Source organism: Cibotium barometz, chromosome 45, assembly GCF_041138505.1.
Source record: "Cibotium barometz isolate CiBa-2024 chromosome 45, ASM4113850v1, whole genome shotgun sequence".
Lineage (NCBI taxonomy): Eukaryota > Viridiplantae > Streptophyta > Polypodiopsida > Cyatheales > Cibotiaceae > Cibotium > Cibotium barometz.
Window position 1 is genome coordinate 39,498,439 of NC_141090.1, and position 21,130 is coordinate 39,519,568.

General features: G+C 47.3%; 1 protein-coding gene across 3 annotated transcripts in view; it reads right to left on the reverse strand.

Moving 5' to 3' along the window:
- Positions 1 to 21,130, reverse strand: part of LOC147612746 (cilia- and flagella-associated protein 73-like) — a 67,652-nt gene that overhangs the window by 37,606 nt on the left and 8,916 nt on the right. The gene's annotated exons all lie outside the window — the stretch shown is intronic.

Below are 21,130 nucleotides of genomic sequence, written 5' to 3' on the forward strand. Positions count from 1 at the left end.
AATACGGTTGAGTTAGCCTCTTCAGACTGCCCATCTCTTTGAGGATGAAACGAAGAGGAAAATTTTAAGGTGATGCCAATATTTTCAAACAATGCTTTCCAAAACAAGCTTGTGATCCTTGGGTCTCTATCACTGACTATAGACTGTGGCATACCATGGTACTTAAAGATATTCTGCATGAAAATCTTGACCATGTGCTCAGGTTTTATCTTCTTTCTAACAGGAATGAAGTGTGCCTGCTTACTGAATCTACATATTATAGTCCAGATTCCATCATTCCCTATAGTTGTCCTTGGAAGATCAAAAATGAAGTCCATGGCAATACTTTCCCATGGTCTCTCTGGAATAGGCAGTGGTTGCAATAACCCAAGTGCCTTCTGTCTGTCAAACTTGACCTTCTGGCATACTAGGCAAGATCTGACATAAGCATCAAGATCGCGTCTCAAAGCTGGCCAATAAAAGAAAGTCTCAACCGCTTTCACTGTAGCATCAATGCCTCGATGTCCAGCATACGGTGGAGCATGACTTTCTAGCATTACTCTCGGCCTTAACTGCTTAGTCACACATAGCTTTCCATGCATCATGAGAAAGCCGTCTTTCAGAACATAGTGATCATGATGTTGATTATTCATTAGCTGCTCATAGATTCTAGAAAAATCTTCATCACTAGCATACTGCTCTTTCATATCATCCAATTCCTGATGATAAGAAATAGAAACAGCTGACACTTGTGGTTTGCGAGACAATGCATCTGCAACCACATTCTTCTTGCCTTCCACATGCACTATCTGAAAATGGAACATTGACAGAAAATTTGCCCAGCGCATGTGTTTCTATGACAACTTTGCCTGTGTGAGAAAGTATCTGAGCGTCTGATGATCCGTTTGCACAACAAAATCAGCACCAAGTAAATAGTGTTTCCAACTGGTAAGTGCATGGATCACAGCTAGCAACTCTTTCTCATAAATTTGATAGTTCTTCTAAGTGTCAGAGAGTATTCTACTCTCATATGCCATATGCCACGACTCGGCCATTCTGCATCAAGACAGCACCAATGCTGTTCCCGCATGCATCACGCTACACAACAAATGACTTAGACAGATCTGGCAATATCAACACAGGATCTGTAGTCATTTTCTGTTTCAGGCATCTAAATGCTGATTTCTCTTTATCTGTCCATTGCCATTTAATGGCCTTCTTTTCAAGCGCATGTAACGGTGAAGCAATTTCTGCAAAATGCCTTACAAATCTGCGGTAGTAAGAGCATAGGCCAAGAAAACTGCGAACATCATGCACAGTCTGTAAATCTGGCCATGAAACGATTGCTTCAATCTTAGGAGGATCCATTCTGACACCATCCTTTGATACAATGTGCCCAAGGAAGTGAATTTCTTCCATAAAGAATTCACTCTTCTTGCCATTAATGAGCAATCTGTTGTGTTTCACCTCATTAAAGACTGCTGTCAGATGGTCTCTGTGCTCCTCTTCACTTTTGGAATAGACTATCATGTCATCAAAGAATGTGCCCACAAAGCTTCTGTAAGGACGGAAAATTCTGTCCATCATTCTGTTAAATGTGGCAGGAGCATTTGTCAATCCAAAGGGCATGACTAAGAACTCATAGAGACCAAATGTAGTGCGAAATGCGGTCTTGTGCACATCCTCGGGTCTGATTCTAATCTGACGGTACCCACTCTTCAAATCTATCCTGCTAAACATTTCTGCTCCTTGCAAACGGTCAAGAATATCATCTATGCGTGGAATCGAAAATCTATTCTTGATCGTGTTCTTGTTCAAGGCTCTGTAGTCAATACACATTCGCCATGAACCGTCTTTCTTCTGTACTAGTAACACATGTGAACAAAACGGGAAACTACTGGGCTGAATTAGTCCCTTCTCTAACAGCTCATTAACCTGTGTCATAATCTCTTTCTGCTGGGCTGCGCTAACCCTGTACGGTGGCCTATTGGGATGACTAGACCCTGGAATAAGGTCTATGGCATGATCCTCTGGCCTCTCAGGGGGTAACTCTCCTGGTAAAGAGTCTGAAAAACAGTCTCTGAACGTATCCAAGAAAGCTTTTCTACCTTCGTCTAGTGTAGACAAATCAGTTTCAACTTCATTCACTTGCTTTGCAAAAACCAAGTACGCAGAAAGATGACTTTTCATTACTGAAGTTATGGCAGAAGCAGAAATAACTAGGACAGACTCTCCTTTTAGCTTCACATCCAGAACATGAGTCTTGTCCCTATGTACAATTGTGATTTTCCTGTTGAAAGCATCCAACACTGCATGTTTCCTATGACACCATGGAATTCCCAACAAGACATCACATCCTTCCAAGGGCATGATAAGAAACTCCTCTGTGTCTACATAACTCTGTATATGCATGCGAAGTTTGCCAAGTATAGGAGTGACAGGAACTGAATGCCCAAGGCATGCCAAATCAGCCTGTCCAATTGGTCCCATCTCTTCAGCACGAATCCCCAACTTGGCTGCCAATGCCGGTGAAATAAAGTTGGCTCGAGCACCAGGGTCAAAGAAAATCAGCACTGTAGCATCTCTGATTTTACCCCATGCTCTGCACAATTCTGTAGCATTATCACATGGCTGGTCACCAACCATATCTGGGACCAATCCTGCACTCGGCATTGTCTTCTTCTTGGGTGGCCCTTCTTTATCCTCCGCATCTTTTGCTGGCTGTTGTGGACATTTTGCAGCCATATGCCCTTTCTGTTCACAGATGAAACATTTCCCAGCTTGCATCAATGCCTTTCTCTCTTCAAATGACTTGCCATAGAGTGGCCTCTTCTGTCCTTTGCCTTGACCAGCACTTTTCTGAGGCTGTGACTGCCAAGTCTTCTTCTCAAATGGCTTCTTTCTATAGAATGGTCTAGGTGGGAGATCCCTCTTCACAACTGGTTCCTATTTGCCCTGAGGTTCCTTGTTCACTGTGCTCTTAAAGCCACGTGAACCTCCGTGTTTGTGCCATGCTGTCATAACATCCACTTCAAAAGTATTTGTAAGCCAGGCAAAAGAGAACTGCTGCTTAAACTGAACCCATGTAGCAGGTGCTTGTCCTTGCATCAACAGTGAAGTCCACCACTGCAATGCATTGCCTTTCAAGAAAGTAGCAGCCTTCCGCACCTTAGAAGACTCTGTAAAGTTACCCCCAGTGTATGCTGCATCAAACTGCTGAATAAAAGTCAACGCTTTCAATTTGTCCTGCATCCCACTGAAAGTCTCAAACTTTACTGCTTGACCTGCTTCTTTGTAATCCTTTTGCACCTTTTCTGCATCAGTCCTTACTGCCCTTTGTCCACTAGGTTGAGAAAATTCAGCCACACTGACAGGTGCTGCGGGCCCCAAAGCTGGACTAAAATAAGTTTGAAATCCGGGCTGCACACCTATATTGGCATAAAGAGGGTTCACAGCTTCCATAGGCATCATTCCTGGTGACCCTCTTGACATCAGTCCTGGCAAAACTGTGGGCGGCCTACCCATGGCCTGGAAAACAGACCCACCACCAAAATAGCCAGGCTGGAAAGCAACGAATGGAGGAATGGTCGGCATGACTCTTTGCACATTACTTTCCTGGCCATTAAATGCATGTACCTGTGCCTGTGTAACATGCTGCACTGGATCAGCTGCCACTGCTGGTGTCTGCTCTACATGTTGTGGCATCCTTGGCATTTGTTCCTGTGCCCTCTCAACTGCATGCTGAGATGATTCAGCCTGGGAATCCCCTGTCCTTGACTGCAAATACCTCTTCATCCTGGGATTCTTCACCAACTGTTCAAAGGTACCAACCATGCTCAGGAGCTGCGCATGAAATAAATCCTCTTGTTCCTGTTCTTCCTCTAACAAGGCTGGCTGTACTACTGGCTCCGTCCGAGCAGAGGCTGACACCTGGGCACCTGTCACCTCTATATGCTGTCTGCGAGTAGAAGAGGAACTCTCTTCGGCAGGGAGCTTGCCTTTCCCTTTGTCTGTCATACTGTCAATTGAAAGTTTAAGGGAACCTGTATCCAAAGAAAGAGACCGTACTCTTTCTCACCTGTAATCAGTTGTACCTCACTATGTGTGTCTCCTGTTCACCCAATCCAATCCGTGTCCGGGCTCTTGCAGAAAAGAGGACCCTATCCCGGCAATGGAACCATAAAACCGGTCTATGGACACATAAAGTGGTAGTTCATTCACAAATAACCTGGACTTACTCAGACACACAATCACAAAATCCTCGCTCCCTCGCTCAACAACACATTGGCCCCGAAGTCCGGCGCCCCTTGCGGTATTTCTTTATTGTTAAAAAGTTGAAAAATACAAAGCACGAGTGCAACAAAGCACTCTACTTGCATCAGCTGAGTTTTACAAATTCTGGGAGAAATTTGCCAGCATAACTGCACTAAAATTGTTCCATAACATCTCAGAATGAGTCCCAACTAACAGGCTCACTTCCATAGGCATCATGCTACCCAATGGAGTCCAAAACATCACAATTCAGCTTGCTGTAATTTTCTGCACAGACCTGTTTTCAGCTCTGTTTTCAGCCCAAATTAACCCTTGGCCTGGAGGACTTTAGCAAAGTCCTACTGCATTCTGGCATCAACCGGGCAACATAACAGCCCAAAAACAGCACCTAAACAATGCTGAAATAGCATTTTATTGAAGAGGTTATTACCCTCTTCAGTCCCTGTTTTGGTGTAGGAACTAACTACACTGGTTCCTGTTCAAGGATGCAACTAGCCTTTGCATATAAGCATGAAATTCACACAACTGTACCTGATTTTATCTTATGAGAGCATTACCATAGTCTGCAAGAGAGAGAAAGAGAGAGGCTGGCTGTGGGGAGCAAGCTCAACCCTCAATACATGAGTTGTAGGGCAAGGGAGTGCACCACAATAGCTCTTTTCCTGCAACAATCCACCATAATGGCTGCAAATGAGCCTCATTCAGCCCAAATTCCCACGCTTCCCTCTTCTCAATGTGGAAAATGCACATAAATTTGACACTTGGCACATTTTTAAGCCTTTTCCACATGCAATCTTCCAAGCTAAAAATCTCCTAACTAATTCACATTCTCACAACAGTCCTTTGTCAGCTTTTGGTCCCCTTGACATTCCACACAAACTGACGCGAACACTTTTCAATTCCGACACTGCCCAAAATAGCAGTTCCCTAGATTTTAGGGATGATGTCATCTGCATTCCTTCTGGTCTCCTGACCATCTTTGACCACTATGGTCACTTCAGAATTTGCTTAGAATTCAAGATACATTCACATTTCGGTGGCGGCCACGTACTAATGTAAACCGGCCTATGCCCTCATTCAGTGGCCATGTCCTGGACACTGTCATTCATCTTTCAGTGTAGTTCTCAGGCTTAGCCAACCACTGGTCCAAAGTCCCACTGGTTGACCCATTCTGACATTGCAATGGCCCAAGCCCTTCCAAGAGATCCCGGGGGAAAGCAACAGCAACCAAAGAGAAAGAAAAGAAAAATATATATTTATAAAGAAATGTAAATAAGGAAAACAACTGCAAAAAGTTTCACCTCCTGGTGACAGAGACAGCCCCAGCAGCACGCCCACAGACCGATGCAGCAGCAGCCACAGTCTCAGCATCACTAGGTTCCCGTGAGGAACAGCTTTGCTCCCCTCCAGGAGGAGACACCAGCGCCGACTGAGGACCAGGAGATGCCAGCACCCCCTCCTTCGCCCCCACCCCCCCTCCCCCGTCCCCCCCTTCCGCCTCGCTTCCACCTTCGCCTCCACCCATCCCCGCTCCGGTTTCGGCAGCTTCCCCACCCCCTTCTTCCCCCCCTCCTCCCCCCCCCCTCGCCTCAGCTTCTCGGGAGGCCCTGGCAGTCCCCTGGCGTTCACCTGCAGTCCGGAGAGCTCTGAGCACCGACCTTGCTCGAGCACCGCAGAGGAGACTTGGGCTTCACGGATATCCTCTATCCGCAGTCAGCTGAGTCATCTCGACACTAGGCAGCGCTCGGAGGCTTTTGATTACTCCTTCACACGGCTTTTTAGCGCAGAGGACCCCCATGAGCCAGGACCCATCAGAGTGCATGTAGTGATACCTCCGGCCCGCGGGGAGGAGGCACTTGATTCAGCGGTGGCCTTCTCATTCCCTCTCTGTGGCCCATGCGACCGAGAGTGGACTCTGGAGCTCGCTCTTAGCACTTTGAAGACTCAGGCAGTTGAGTTTTCTCATCATGTGAGCGATCTGGAGGTGACAGATGTGATAGGCTGACTATGGGAGTTGGCTCATTTTTTCATTGATCCCGAGAGTGTGGACGCCTCAGGGATTCGACATTTGGTCGTTCGCATAGTGGCACACTTAGCACGGGACCCTGGATATGTATGCATACACGAGGGTGCTCTGTCTAAGCGAGAGGCAGTCGCCAGGCGCCTTATCCGAGATTCTTGCAGCACACCGGGTGGGCAGATTCGTAGCCGCTCGGATGGGGACTATTCTCCATCCAAGCCGCTTGCGAAGGCCCGCCGTACGGCTGAGACAGCATCCACCTCAGCAAGTCATCCATGCGGATCATCTCATGGAATGTACAAGGCCTTGGCGGTGCACATTATATACGTTATCGCGGTTGCTTGAGGCAGGAGCTGCAGAGATGCCTGGTTGGGGGCAGTATTGATATTTTGATGATGCAAGAGCACCATTTGGGTGAGAGCAGGATCCGGAGATATGGTTCGGTGATGCCTGGTAGATGGGACACCTTTTGGTCTGCAGGGTTTGGCCCATTGGGTGGGCAGGGAGGAGTATGTATGGTCATTGCGGATGTACGGCGGCAGGCCATTGTGGATCGCGGGATCATTGTGCCTGGTAGAGCACAGTATGTCATTCTGAGGACGCATGATGAGCTCTTTGGCATGCTCAATGTCTATGCGCCCAACCATGCTAGTGCCAGAGCAGAGTTCTGGACCCAGGTTACGGATGCATTGCCAGAGGCCGCACATTGGTGTGTCGGGGGGGACTTCAACATGCTTGAGGACCCGGCCGATAGGGTGGGAGGCAGTCATGTTACAGTGCACGGTACGGGGCTTGCAGCTTGGGAGCGATTTTGCATGACACTGAGGATCACTGATGCATGGCAGCAGGAGGCCTTCTCCCGCTCTCAAGACAGTCTTAGTTTCTCTCGGTCGGATCGCCGGCAGGGAGGGACTAATCTATCACAGATTGATCGCTTTTATGTGGGCGACAGGTTAGGGGAGCGAGGGGGGTCTGTTGGCATTCTCGCTGGCACCTCTTTTTTAGACCATGCGCCAGTTATTTTGACACTTGAGGAGAGGACACGGGAGACCAGCTCGCAGTTGAAGATCCCAGAGAGGGTACTTACCGATCCTAGTCTCGCTGAGGACATTGAGAGGATATGGCATGATAGTCAGAGCTCTGACCAGGATGCAGCAGGCCAGTGTGCCCAGGGACTCATCGAGCTCAGCTCTTTTTTGCACGCTGCAGCCTTGACACGGCTGGGAGAGGCTCGCGAGCGAGAGCGTCGGCTGAGACGTAGCCTTGCTTCGCTTCAGCGCCTTCAGGAGCAGCAGCCTACATGTGAGTGGGTGGCATCCCAGCTGAGCCAGGCACGCCAGGAGGTTAGAGAGGCAGAGGAGCAGAGACGTGAGTTTTACTATCGCCGCCAGGCCTCTCAGTGGACGCAGCTTGGTGATAGAGTGACTGGGGAGTTTTTTGAGATTACTGGGGCCCGCCATGCTCGAGCAAGAGTCCGCCAGCTTGGGAGGCCGGACGGATCGGTAGCTACTGAGCCCGAGGAGATCAAAGCCATTGCCACTGGGTTCTATAGAGACCTCCTTGCAGCGGAGCCAGCCCACTGAGGCTCGGGATGCTTGCAGACAGACTGTGTGGGCCCATGTGCAGAGGAGGGTCACAGATCGTATGCGTACAGTTCTGGGTGAGCCTCTCTCAGAGGTTGAGCTTGCTGAGGCCTTGAGGGCCCTTCCGCACCATAGTTGCCCAGGGGAGGACAGATTGACGCCTGCTTTTTTTATGCGCTATTGGGACCTTTTGGGGCCAGGCCTCCGGAGGGGCTTTCAGTATGTTTTGGACACTGGGGTGATGCCACAGAGCTTTTCAGAGGGCTTGATCTTTCTTATCCCCAAGGGGGAGGGAGTATCAGATGACATTCGGCATTGGAGACCTATTACGATCCTTAATACTGTCTACAAGGTCTTGGCAAAGGCCTTGAGTTTGAGGATCCAGCCCTTCCTGGGAGAGTTGATTCATGCTACCCAGACAAGATTCGTCAAGGAGCATAGTATCCTTGACAACATTTTCACCTTCTGGGAGGCGACGGCCCGAGCTAGATTTCTTGGTGAGGACTTGGTCGTGATGCTTCTCGATTTTGAGAAGGCATACGATAGAGTCGATTGGGGTTTCTTAGAGGGCACTATGCTTCGCCTGGGCTTTGAGCCAAGTTGGATTCGAGGGGTGGCGGCTCTATATTCCACAGCTCGTAGCCAGGTGCTGGTTGCAGGAGGACGAGGGCCGAGTTTTGAGTTGACCAGATCAATCCGTCAGGGGTGTCCTCTCGCCCCGTTTCTTTTTCTCTTCTTTGCTGAGGCTATGAGCATGTATCTGACGGCAGAGGAGGTTGGTTTGAGAGGACTCCAGCTCCCAGTCCGGGTATAGGACCTACTCGATGCTGAGTTTGCTGATGACACAGGTTTATTTTTGCATGGCCAGGAGGCCAATCTTCAGCGGGCCGAGCAGTCGCTCCAGGTTTTTAGTGCAGCTTTGGGAGCATTGATCAATTGGCGCAAGACAGTGGCGTTTTGGATCAGTAGCGCTCCCACTCCGACATGGAGCCCAGACCCGGGTTTTAGATGGATTCCTCCTGGCACAGCAATTTGGGATGCCAGATTGGACTAGATTTGTCACCTGAGCAGCAGATTGCCCCGCTTCTTCTGAGCGCGGAGGAAGCTTTTGTATTGGAGTACAGCTCGGCTATCCTTGGCTCGGAGGGTGGTGGTGGCAAATTAGGTGCATTTAGCGACCATGTGGTACATTACGTCTTGCTGGATCTTCTCGAGCTCTTGTATCAGCCAGGTACAGAGGCTGATCAGGAACTTTCTTTGGTCTGGGCGGGATGGTCAGCCAGCCCAGGCAAAGGTTGCTTGGGCAGTTATTACACTTCCGTTGGCCCAGGGAGGCTTGGGCATTATAGATCCACTTGATCAGAGTAGAGCCTTACTGGGGAAGCTTATTGTTCGGGGGCTGCTTCCAAGCGCTGAGCCTTGGAAAGAGCGTCTTTTGCAGCGGCTGCAGGCTCGGGCTCCCTCAGCAGGGGGCACTTGGGCACCAGAGATACGATGGATCTTCATTGAGATGAGGAGGACAGGCCTCAGTAGAGGATGGGAGGACAGATTTGCCTTGAGCATCCTGAGAGCTTGGGAGTTGCTAAGACCGGGGCTCTCTCAGAGACCTCCCTCTTGTGATGAGGAGCGGGCCAGACAGCCGCTCATCTGGAGCCCATCGGTTCGCACAGAGCAGGGTCATATGCTGGGTTCTCGACCTCGTCTAGCCTGGGGACCATTGGCGGCAGGCCCAGCACGTAGTTTTGGAGACTGGCAAGCCTTCTGCAGTCTCCCAGAGGAGATCCAGGTGGAGAGGCTGAGTCACTTCAGAGAGGGGTTGATTATGAGGGATGACATTTAGGAGGCACTCACAGAGGAGTGGTTCACGCCTGTCGAGCTCGTGGCCCCACGGTGGATGGGAGCCTTTACTCAGTTGGAGATCCTGATTGCTGTCAGAGAGGATGGCAGATGCCTTTACTATGAGATCCAGGATGAGGGCAGGCTTCAGAGAGTGGAGGTGGAGTCGCCTTTGGTTGCAGAGTGCATCTTTCAGAGGATACGGGTGGTGGCCGCCGCTTCTCGGAAGTGGCATATTGACCCAGACCCTGCAGATGTGGACTTTGATTGGCGCATATGGGCATATGCAACGCGCCCCTTGGCCCGGCTCCAGTGGGACCCAGGCGAGTACGAGTGGCATGATCCTTATGCATCCCTTGAGGCCACAGAGATCACCTTTTTCCAGTATATTGTTCGGTTGGGACGACATATTTTGACGGCGAGGAGGATGGTCTCTCCAGCTGCATCGGGGCACTGGCGGCTACAGGGACTCTCTCAGGAGTTCCTGGAGGATTTTTGGACCAGGATCTAGGCTAGTCGACAGGCACGCAGGATCTCGACTTTCCAGTGGCTGGTCGCCCACAGGGGCTCTGCAGTTGGCACCTGGCTTGTCTACGGCGGTCTTCCGACGGCCTGCGTCCGATGCGGCCACCCTAGGGAGACCCAGAGACATTGCCTATGGGACTGCCCTCAGGCGCAGCAGATTTGGCTGCGGATGCTGCGCATTCTGGCCCCCCTTTCTCCAGAGGGTATATATACGTGGGGTGCCGCTGCTTGGTCGACTTCGTCAGGGCCTGCTATGGGCTATGAGACAGAGCAGGACAGCCAGGCCATCAGATTCATTAGGGGCCAGCCTCGCCTTGTTCCTTCACCGGACTTCTCGTCCGCCGGCTGGACACAGGAGAGGGACCTACGATGGGAGCTCCTCAGCAGCCTCACCATATGGTTCACCTGGAGGGCCCGATGCTTCAGGGCCTTTGAGGGGAGACTGGAGCCACCAGCAGAGACTGTTCGGGGGATCTGGCAGGAGTTGATCCACACCTGCGAGAACAATATGACCGCATCCGGGGCGACTCGGATGAGGCGATCTTGCCGCACCAGGCCTTTCACACCACTTGCACAGCGGCCCCTTCTATACCCTACACACGGGGTCCCCCCGTTGGCACTACAAGCCACCTGTTTGGCTTTTCCCCTCTCCTATTGTATGATATAGCCTCTCAGTTCTTTGTACTGATACTTGTATTTTTCAGCACCTAGGGAGAGTCTCCCTGGCTGCCTTGCTTTGTTCTCTGCTCTGTTTTCTTATGAGCAGAGAGGATCTTTTTTGTAGCCCTACGGGCGTTTTTATATAACTAATGAAAGGATCTTTTCTCGGAAATATATATATATATATATATATATATATATATATATATATATATATATATATATTAGAATAAAGCTCAAAAAATAGAAGAATGTTAAGCGTGAATACTACCAACCAGACTTTAAAAACAACATATACTAGAAGGAATCTCAGCAAAAGAGGGCATACTAATTGAAAACTAGTCTAAAGACTAGAAGAAACTTGAGTTTTAGTTGTGTTTGAGAAAAAACCAAAAATATTTTCACTTTCTCCATAATTTGAACTTTGTTCTTTTTGTTTTCCCGCCTCTCATATGCGTCACTCATTTCTGCCATATCCACTTCATCTCTTCTTCTTGCAGAAACTTACAGTATGTTTCCGATGGAGCTGAAGGAGCTAAAGAAGCTCAGCTGAAACAATTAGGGTTTCATGTGGGAGACACACACAGAGAAGAAGGGGGAGAGAGAGAGAGAGAGAGAGAGAGAGAGAGAGAGAGAGACGTGTGGGGATAAGTCAACTCACAAAGTATGAGTGTGTGACTCCCCTATCACACATGTATATTTGCTCTAGTGCATATAGTGCACTTAGTACATTAAAAGTACTAAGTGTACTATGTACTATAAAACTTATGGGCTTGTACACACTACAAGGGTGGGCATAATGCCCTAAAGAAGCTCAGTTGAAACAGTTAGGGTTTCATGTGGGAGACACACACAGAGAAGAAGGGAGAGAGAGAGAGAGAGAGAGAGAGAGAGAGACGTGTGGGGATAAGTCAACTCACAAAGTATGAGTGTGTGACTCCCCTATCACACATGTATATTTGCTCTAGTGCATATAGTGAACTTAGTAAATTAAAAGTACTAAGCGTACTATGTACTATAAAACTTATGGGCTTGTACACACTACAAGGGTGGGCATAATGCCTTTACCCCAACAACCTCCCACTTAAAGGCAATGTGCCCTTAAGTGAAGGTAAAGAAAAAATCAGCATGTACATGATAATATACAAGGCCATATCAAGGCTGAAACTGGCCTCATCCAATGCCCATCAAGTGTCTGCAATGAGCAAACCGCTCTGGAGGCAAACTCTTTGTCAACAGATCAGCCGGGTTGTCATCCGTATGAATCTTGACAAGCTAAATCAGCTTGTTCTCTATCACCTCTCTGATGAAGTGATACTTCACATCCACATGCTTCGTCTTTGCATGAAAGACAGGGTTCTTTGCCAACTGGATGGCACTCTGACTGCAACAATGGAATATCCCCTGTATAACCCAAATCAACCACTAACAGAGATAGCCATAATGCCTCCTTGCAAGCCTCTGTGGCTGCAATATACTCGGCCTCTGTAGTAGATAAGGCAGTGCACTTCTGCATCCTGGATATCCATGACACAGCACCTCCTGTGAATGTAAACACATAACCGGTAGTAGACTTCCGGTTATCTGGATGACCGGCATAATCCGAATTTGTGTAACCATGCACTAATGCATCCTATTTGCCAAAGCAGATACACATATCCTGTGTGCCCTTCACGTATCTCATGACACCTTTCACTGCTTCCCAATGCTTCTTGCCAGGGTTGGCCATGTATCTAGTAACCACTCCCACTGCAAATGCAATGTCCGGCCTGGTAGCAACCATGGCATACATGAGACTGCCACAAGCTGAAGCATACGGAATCTTGGCCATATCAGCCCTATCACTATCCGACTGTGGGCTTCCATAGCACTAAGTTTCACATATGGAGGCAAAGGAGTACTAGTCTTCTTCCCCCCTTCCATATTGAACCTCTGCAAAACTTTGCCAATGTATTCCTTCTGAGACAAATACAACACATGCTGATTTCTGTCCCGAAGTATCCGCATATCCAAAATGTGATTTGCATCACCCAAATCCTTCATATCAAAGGTCTGATGCAGCCTCTTCTTCAAGGCATCCATCTCTTTACGAGATTTCCCGGCAATCAACATATCATCTACATACAAGATGAGGATCAATAGACTGCCATCCAAAGCTTTCTTGGTGTATAAGCAGTGATCTATGTCACTCCTCCTGAAATATTGGGATTTCATAAATTTGATACCATTCCCTTGGTGCCTGTTTGAGCCCATAAAGACTCTTTTTCAGCTTGCATACAAGCTTCTCCTTTGCATTTACTGCATAACCCTCTGGTTGTTGCATATATATCTTCTCATGGAGATCACCGTGAAGAAAAGCAGTCTTCACATCCATCTGAATCAAATCCAGATCATCATGAGCAACCAAAGCTAATACAGCTCTAAGTGTGGTCATTTTGACCACTGGAGAGAAGATCTCATCAAAGTCCACACCATGTTCCTGCTTGAAGTCCTTAGCCACTACCCTGGCTTTGTATCTTGGCTTTGCAGCAGGTGCAACTTTGAGCCTGTAAACCCACTTGCATGGCAAAACCTTCTTGCCTGTAGGCAAATGCACCAACTCCCATGTTCCATTTTTGTGCAGAGAATCCATCTCTAACTTCATAGCACGCTCCCAAAGAGCCTTGTCTGCCCTTTGTAAAGCCTCCTTATAACAAGAGGGCTCCCCACAGTCAGTAAGCATCAAGTAGTCAACCCCTGGAACAAACCTGTCAGGGGGTCTGGAGGGTCTTGTGGACCTCCGTACCCAATGATCATCATTTGCAGGTTGCTGTCCAGCCTGCATATCACCTATTGGTGGCTCCTGTTCCATGCCATAAGGTCGAAAGATCATGCCCGGTATCTCCTGTAACTGTGGGATATCCATAGGAATATCTTCTGCCATCTCTGGCTGTCCATTTGGACCATTTTCAGCACCATTTAAGGGCTGGTTTTGTTGCTGTAATGGCTGATTTACAGCCCTTGGTTGTTGTCCATGATGTCCATCATCATCAAAGATGACTCTGCCAGGCTCCTGTTGCCTTGCAAGCTCCTTATACATGCATGTTTCATCAAAAATGACATCATTGCTGCGTATAATCTTTCTATTCACTGGATCCCAAAGTCTATACCCCATTTCACCTCTGTCACCATATCCTAGGAATATGCATTTGTGAGACTTAGCATCGAGTTTGGTGCGTATTTCCCTGCGTATGTGCACGTACGCAACGCAACCAAACACTCTCAAGTGCTTGTAGGACGGAGGCTTCCCTATCCATACTTCCTCTTTCACTTTCCCACCAAGCCTCGTGTTAGGTGACCTGTTTATAAGATGAACGGCTGTCATAACAGCTTCAGCCCAAAAACCATGAGGTAACGCAGCATGTGACAACATAGAACGGACCTTCTCCTGAATGGTCTTGTTCATCCTCTCTGTTGTCCCATTTTGTGGAGGATCATAAGGAGCAGAGAGCTCCCTCTTGATGCCTTTAGCATCACAAAAGTCCTGAAACTGTTTGGACATATACTCTCCACCATTGTCGGAACGCAAAGCCTTCAATGTTTTGCCAGTTTGATTCTCAACATGAGCAACAAACTTCTCAAACACTGAGAATGTATCTCTCTTCAAACGAAGAGGATAAACCCACACCTTGTGTGTGGCATCATCAATAAAAGACACAAAATATTTTGCCCCTCCCAAAGAAAGCTGAGGCATCTCACATACATCTGTATGCACAAGCTCTAACTGAAGATGTATGCACAAGCTCTAACTGAGCATCTTTCTGTCCAAGAGCTTTCTTGTGGGGGCACTGGAGTTGCCTGCCATATATACAATGCTCACAAAACTGAAAACTTGAGAACTTTAGAGAAGGCAAGTAACCAAAACGAGACAATTGACACTCATGTGTCCCAACTGGCTATGCCACATAGAGATTTCCGGCAGCTCGGTTGCATTTACATTAACATGGTGACAAACATGAGCATGCATCAAGTAAAGAGTGTCCACCTTAGAGCCTCTGGCAACAACCAGTGAGCCCTTACTAATCTTCCACTTTCCACTACCAAATGTGGTAACATAATCAGCATCATCAAGCTATCCAGTAGAAAGCAGGTTCTTCTTGATCTCAGGCACATGCCTGACATCATGGAGCATAAGCTGTGAGCCATCTGAAAACACAAGCCTCACATCACCTCTGCCAAGAATCTGGCATGCATGGTTGTCACCCAAATAAACCACTCCTTCATTGCCAGCAGTATACCTGACAAACAAGTCTCTGCAACCTGTGACATGAAAGGAGGCACCTGAATCAATGATCCATGAGTGCATACCATGACCATCTCCTGCATGGAGTGAATGGGCATCAAGTGAAGACATGAATAGGACTTCATCCTCACTGTCACCTGCATGTGACACATTGACTTCTTCAATCTTGACTCCACTTTTACCCTTTGGCTTTGCATCTTTGGCTTCATCTTTGTCTTTGTCTTTTCCTTTGCCCTTTTCCTTTTGATCATTCTTCCATTTGTAGCATTGCTTTTTGAAATGTTCCTTCTTGCCACAATAATGGCATTCCAAGTCCTTTTTGGAGCGGGACTTGCTCCTTCCCCGTTCTTGGCTTTTACCCCTTTGCTGGGATCTCCCACGTGCATTCATTGCATTGGACTTTCCAACAGAGTTGTTCTTCCTGTTCATCTCCTCTTGAAGGAGAGCACCCTCCACATCTGCATATGACAGCATAGCATTTGAATTGCTAGTGGCTGTCCTGAATGTGTCCCAACTCTCTAGCAAAGTGCATAAGAGAAAGGTGGCTTTGAACTCATCGTCCATTGCCAACTTTTGATTGATGACTTGGCTGACAACACCATTAAACTCATTTAGATGGGATGTCATAGACGCCCCTTCCTTCATTTGAAGACCTATGAGTTTCTTCAACCAATACACTTTGCTTGAGGCACTTTGCTGGGCATACAAGTCCTGCAATCTTTGCCACATTCCCCAAGCTGTCTTCTCTTCACGTATGCTGAAAAGTAAAGAGTCTGACACAGACAACATGATGGTGGATCTTGCCAACTCATCCATATCTTCCCATTCTTCAGCAGTAAGAGAAGCGGGCATTACACCCCTTTCTTTGATGGGCTTGTGCTGCTTCTTCTGGAGCAACACATTATAGCACTGGGTTTGCCAAATGTCATAATTATGTGAGCCTTCAAGCTTCTTGATGTGAAGCAATGAAGATCTCACCTGTGGTTGCCATAGCATATGCAACCTTTGACACAGTCAATGCCTGACTCCCTGCAAGATGTGCAAACACTGCACCAAAGCACACAAAGTGCTCACAGTTGTTCTCCCAAAGTTTATCTCCCACTGCGGAAGCACGAATGCAACTCTCCTCCCACTGAATGTGATAGAATCACCAAAATCTGGTTGCTGCAGATTTATGACAGCACCTTAGATGTGCTCTGTTCCCCTTCCAGAATACTGTACAACAGTACTAAGTGCTCACCAAAGATGTACCAAATCTGTACCGGCAAGTACAGCAGATAAAAATGAGCCTTTTCCTCACTCAAATCAATGTACAGCCATGCCAAAACTTGTACAAAGTTGTACCAAATCTGTACTAACAAGTACAGTAGCAATAAATGCTCTCTTGGCTGTCCAAATGAGTGAAAATCAGACCTTGACAATCCCCACCACATCATACAACAGTCCCGGACAGAAATTGGGCAAGGGCACTAGCCCCTTGACTGCAGGTGGATTTCTCAGGGTTCAAGGCATAAAAGTCTTCCCTGCTGCTTTGCCAAGCTCAACAAGCACAAAATCTTGAAAGGCCCCTTGATTCAAGATCAATTTCTGATCATGAATGGTACATCAATGCACATGAAGGCATCCAGAGTATTCACAATGCTTCCCCCTGGCCACATATACATCCAATACATAAAAGCCCCTTGCTAGACAGGCATCAACACATTGCCCAAAGCATCAAATGCCAGTGCCTGCATGCAAATCAACCCAATTGGCACAAAAGCCCTTTGATATGCACTCCAATTTCCTGCAATTTAGCCCCGAATGTGAGATTGCTCACATCATACAGCATGTATGAATGCCCAATGGCACAATTACATCAAAAGCCCCAAATGTTAACACCCAATTTCCTACCAATTGACCCGGAATGTGACCAATGTCACCCAATGTTGCCAATTGTTCTCAAATCTGAGCCATTAGGACCTGTACCTGCTCAATTGATGATAATGGACATGCAAAATCCCAAAATTGAAGCAAATACCTCTGAAATTTCTGATTTCTGTTGCAGGAAGGGGGGGCGTCGTATTTGCTGACTCGTGTGCTGATGCTGCTGCTGCTATGCAGGTACGGATGCTGCTCTTGCTGTTGTCTGAAAACTGCTTGGCCTTTTTGAAGAGGAGGAAAAGTGCAACGGCAACCCACGGCCTGAGGTTACGGCAGAAGGGGCCGATGTCCGAGGAGGAGTGAGCGGCAGCGACGCTCATCCACAGCTCTTGCGGGACACTAAGCACCTCCTCGCCTTGGCTTACAGCACGCTGGTGGGTCACCAGCCCCAACCCCTCCGCTCCGCACTACTCCGGCCTCACCACGTTGCTGCTGTTCAGCGCGCCCTTCTCTGACAGACAAGGTCTTCGTAGATGCACTCCTCTGCGATGAGGTCGTGCACGGAGTCGAGGTCACGTTGGTTTATGCTGGCATAAAACTCTTCGACGACGATACAGCAAGGCTGATGGTGATGATCGGCAGTACGACCGGGGCCATCATCTGTGCTTGTATGGTCGGAGGAGGGGCTGTCTGGCGACGTGAGAGGAGGCGAGGCAAACAATGGCGAGCAACCATGTGCTTGTGAGGGAAGCCTCTTCGGTGCACGTAGATGCAGGAGATGGGTAGTAAGAGACTGGTGACCTAGACGATGGTAGCTCTGATACCAGTTGAAGGAGCTAAAGAAGCTCAGCTGAAACAGTTAGGGTTTCATATGGGAGACACACACAGAGAAGAAGGGAGAGAGAGAGAGAGAGAGACGTGTGGGGATAAGTCAACTCACAAAGTAGGAGTGTGTGACTCCCCTATCACACATGTATATTTGCTCTAGTGCATATAGTGCACTTAGTACATTAAAAGTACTAAGTGTACTATGTACTATAAAACTTATGGGCTTGTACACACTACAAGGGTGGGCATAATGCCTTTACCCCAACAGGAGCCTCTCAAGGCCACTTGGGCAAAGTATGGTTGTACTTTGCTTTGTGATGGATGGACAGATGTGCGGAAGAGAAATGTGTACAACATTCTTGTGTCCTCCTGCAAAGGCACAATGTTCATTCGTGCCATAGATGCATCGGTGCCAGGGATAGTGGTTACAGGGGAGTTCATTATGTCCCACATGCGCCAGGCAATCAATGAAATTGGGCCTGATAACATTGTGCAGGTGATCACGGACAATGGGTCCAATTGTGTATCCATGGGCAGGATGCTAGAGGAGGAGTTCCCCAAGATTGTGTGGACACCTTGTGCAGCACACAGCCTTGACTTGATGATTGAGGATGTGGGGAAGCTTGATTGGGTGAGCCATGTATTTTCAGTTGCATCTACCATCCAAAGGTTTTGAGCATGTACAGGGCCAATAGTGATCTTGAGCTTCTAAAGCCCTCCAAAACTCGGTTTGCATATATGTTTATCGTGGTGGAGAGACTAGTGAGCCACATGGCTTATTACGCACTATTGTGTGTCGTGAATGGACAGCATGGGAGGACAAGGATGGGCCCAAGTCTATAGCATTCTCTCGTATGGTCATGAGAGATACCTGGTGGCAGGATGCAGAGGGACTTGTGAAGGCACTTCAGCCCATGTATAGTGTCCTTCAGCTCACAGACACGGAGGGGCGTACCATTGGGCTGCTTTATGAGTTCATGGACAGAATTGGTGAAGCTTGTCGCGTGACAGGTGCTCACCCTTGGGCTTTAACTTTAGTCTTTGAGTCTTTCTCTTGAGTCTTCCTATAAGTTATTTTATAAATCTTGATCTCTTATGTATGTCACATGTAGTGTTCAAGATATTAAGGAGTTCTGGAATCGGCGTTGGGATTGGTTTCATAGGCCAATCCATGCTGTCGCTCACATTTTGATACCCCTTTGGAGGAATGAGGAGCAATACCTCAATGAGGAGCTAGAGTCAGGATGGATCGAGTACATTACCAAGTCGGTGGGAGTGGGAGGTGATATACAGCTTATGAGAAAGCTCGAGGATGAGCTTCTCATTTACCGCAACGGTAGCCATATGTTTGGGCGAGATACTGCATTGCTCAGGGAGACATAGTTGGAGCCAGTGTCTTGGTGGGAGAAATACGGTATTGGGACACCCAACTTGGTAAGGTTTCTTGATTCTTGAATCTTGTATCTTTGTCTCCTGAGTCCTATTCTTTCAAAATCTACATTCAAATGCAGCTCTCTTTTTGACTCTAACCTAACATTCTTTTTTGTACAATGTAGAGACGGATTGCATTGAGAGTTCTCTCCCAGGATTGCAGTTCAGGGCCTTGTGAGAGGAACTGGAGTACATGTATTTTGTTTTTATTGAAATGAATTCAATGTGGTGGTCTCTTATAAGTTATGTCAACAGTTTTTTCTTTTGTATATTTCAAGTTAAAAATATTTCAAGTTCAAGGCCTTGTGAGAGGAACTGGAGTACATGTATTTTGTTTTTATTGAAATGAATTCAATGTGGTCTCTTATAAGTTATGTCAACAGTTTTTTCTTTTGTATATTTCAAGTTAACAATATACATGCTTGTCTATTTTGTATGAAATCTTTTTGTACCCGTTTCTTACCTTTTATGAAACGTTTCAAAACGTATGAAACCCATTTCATACCTGCCGTTTCAGAAACGCCTGGCAACACTGGTCAGCAGAAATGGCGTCCGGCATGCTGGACAAGGCGTTGCCCGCCACAAGGCTACTCGAGAAATGTCGCCTCATGTTCCAGGTGCAGGAGGCCCTCAAGAAACAGAAGGTCGAGTTCGCCAAGTACGTACAGTTTTCTTTGCCAGCTCTCCTCCAGTCTTCTTATCTTCATGCGTTACTAAGATATATTAGACACGACAATTGTATGGATGCAGTAATCCATCACCTTTCTTCGTGTACACATGCACGATTACCTACTCGTACGTACGTACGCATGTATGTATGTGTGTATGCATGCATGCACATAATCTTTTGTGAGTATGATGTGTTTATCTAGTCATAGGATACATTGTGATTATTCAGAGATTCGGACTACTTATCACCTGGGCTACACTGCTAGGGCCACATGCACTCAACACCCCTCTTTGTACTAGCGGTCTGAATTGAAATCCCAGTAATTTTCCAAGTTCTATCTGTTATCAAGTGACATGTATAGAAAGGACATTCTCAAAGGGGAATGAGGGATTGTGGTATGTACTACTTCATAGAAAACATAGAGTGCACGCTATGTTGGATTGTCTCCATAAAACAACATGTGGGGTCATGAATATGCAACCATTATAATATGTTCCACTCGTGGTCATGAATCAATAAGCATCCATCATTAAACACAATGCTGAATGGTCTTTGATGGTGCTATGCATCTAGAAATCGGGGATTTCATTCATTGATAGGAAATCTGGTATGGGCTTTCGTCGAGAAAGATGGTAATCTCCAACGTTTGTCAAAAATCCATAGCCCCCTCCAGGAGAAGGTATGCCAATCCCAACGCGGATTCCAGAACTCCTTAATATCTTGAACTCTACATGTGACATACATAAGAGATCAAGATTTATAAAATAACTTATAGGAAGACTCAAGAGAAAGACTCAAAGACTAAAGTTAAAGCCCAAGGGTGAGCACCTGTCACGCGACAAGGTAGTGAAATCATTGAGAGCTTCACCAATTCTGTCCATGAACTCATAAAGCAGCCCAATGGTACTCCCCTCCATGTCTGTGAGCCGAAGGACACTATACATGGGCTGAAGTGCCTTCACAAGTCCCTCTGCATCCTACCACCAAGTATCTCTCATGACCATACGAGAGAATGCTATAGACTTGGGCTCATCCTTGTCCTCCCATGCTATCCATTCACGACACACAATAGTGCGTAATAAGTCATGTCGCACTCTCGCTAGTCTCTCCACCACAATAAACATATATGCAAACCGAGTTCTGAAGGGCTTTAGAAGCTCAAGATCACTATTGGCCCTGTA